Raw genomic sequence first — 2479 nt, forward strand, 5'->3', positions numbered from 1 at the left:
CACTTTGTTTGCCTGAATTCTTTGTAATCATAACCTGACACCCAAAATGATCCTCAGTTTACTTAATAATTTTCAAATATATCACATAAAATCGGGTCCAAAAAAGGCTTAAGCCTGAAAATGTATGCACATTACTTCAGGTAACTGTGCATACGTCAATTATTTTACATGAATTAAAATGAATATTAATTTGCAAAAATTGTATGCATTTATGTATACAATACTTTTATTACTATTATCCAAGCTGGCACATAGGATATTCTATAACAGTCATGTACTAGTATTAAGTAAGTAGTATATTAGGCGTTAGTGCTTTGATACACACATACTCAATGGATTCTGTTCCTGCATTTTATCAATTAGAGCATAGTTTTCACTAGGTTTTACTCTTAGGGAAGGAAAATATGCTAATCCAACAGCCTGAGTATAGCCAACCAATTATTTCTGGAAAATGGAAATATTATCACTCATGAATACAGTTTGTATACAACACAGATTTGACCCAATTCTGCAATTGAATCCTTATAAAAATTCTGTTAAGCCTCCTCATCATAATGGGGTGAGTCCTATTGTTAACTTTTTGTATTGCATCTATGAGTGTGGGAATGTATAAGGTTTTTTTTTTATGTTCCCACAATCAAAAGTTGAATATGTAAAATTATAAACTCAAAGTGGAAATTCCTTGATTCTCAGCTAAGATTACAGATAGTCCAGCAGAAGTACATGATTTTGAGAATATTCTATGTAAATTAAGCCTTATGTAGACACTCAGATAATAAGGCTGTGTTTCATATAATTCCTATCCCCATAAGAGGATAATTTGTGTATGTTAGCACAGATAGGTTGCTTTTTTTGTTCAGTTGTAATATTTTCACACAATGGGTCCTTCAGGGTAGTTTAAATATGGCACACTATCATGAATTACCTCTGATTCTCTCTTCTTGAAACTATAAGTATCTTTTAAGGAAGATTATAGCAAGTTTTGGAAAAAGAAAGACAATAGGAAAGGAAGCTTAGTCTGTTTCCCTTTTTAAACAATGTTGACCTCTTCGACGTTAGCGTGGTTCTTTGACTGTCATTAGAAAAAATAATTAGAACTCTTGAAGAGCCAAGAAGATAAGCTGGCTTCTACAGCTTTGGAAATGGTGCAATATGTCATTGTGAAAGCAGAGTGACTAAAATATGAAAGAACATATCCTTGCGTATCAGTTTTGCAACCAGAATAGTGATGTGCCAAAAACCTAATTGAAATATGATATGGCTTGACTCCTGACCTCATTGCTGATCACTGGGGCACATTCTTGTTTTCATTTGGGACTTTCCGATCTTGCTTCTTTCACTTGTATTTCTTTTCACTATATTCTTGTTTTCACTCTGCTTTTAATTAATATGTGGTGGACCAGGAGGATCAAGACACTGTTACCATGCCATCTTCTGCTAAGATTATACCTCCTTATTTCAGTCTTTGGATACAAACGGACAATATTTTTGTATCCAGTAATGTTTCAATTTGTAGGTGAATATTTACAGATCAATGCACTCAGATGAGTTTAACCCATATTCACAAAATTGGTTAAGAAATAACTAATTGATGGCCTTTTCCTGTTCTTTCACCGAATTTGTTTGCTAATAATTAGTTAAACTAGTACAACAAACTAATAGTATAATCCTATGTCTTTTACAAAGTAATTCCTACTATTGTCTGAGGAATTTACTCTCAGAATATTGTTCTTAGGATTGTGCCTAAATAGTATGAATTAATTTAAATCTACAAAAATTCTATTCTTAGTTTGAGGTAAGCTATAAATATGGTGAAACAGTTGAATAATAAGATTTCATGTAAAGGCACCTACTACTGATGAAATCTGCTTTGGGAACTGCACAGTACCCATCAAGACTGATGTTGTCTATTTTGATTCTGAAATTCAGGATGAGACCTTTTGTCAACACTGCTACTTTGTCCTGTTAATTGGAGATGCCAAGGACCTCTGCTGTCAATAATCCACTAAAAATTCTTGACTTCTTGGATTTCTTTGAAAGTGAAATGAATTTGTGCTCTGCCTGTTACTCTGTTCACAATAACCACTTGGCTAGGACAATTCAAGAAAGAGACATATTATGGTAATTTGTTCAGCCATTAAAAGAATGATATGAAATTAATTGCAGAAGCTTCTGATTCAATATTACTAAAATATAAATGATTGTGAATCATATACATGCACCTACTCACCTTTACCAATAATCATAATTAAAATGTCTTTATAGACAGTGTATGCCCTGATACACAGAAACATAAACCAAAATATAATTTCCTGGTTTCCATTTGTGGCATGACATTATGGTTAAAAAGAAAAATGTAAGGGAAGCCATAGAATAGGTTACAGATTGCTACAGACTGTGGAATTATGGACACAAGACAAGTGAGAACACTTCCTTTTTTTGTCTTTGTAAGGTTGAAGATTTGTGCATGTTGAAGGAC

Source organism: Protobothrops mucrosquamatus, unplaced genomic scaffold, assembly GCF_001527695.2.
Source record: "Protobothrops mucrosquamatus isolate PMUCROS unplaced genomic scaffold, P.Mucros_1.0 scaffold3423, whole genome shotgun sequence".
Lineage (NCBI taxonomy): Eukaryota > Metazoa > Chordata > Lepidosauria > Squamata > Viperidae > Protobothrops > Protobothrops mucrosquamatus.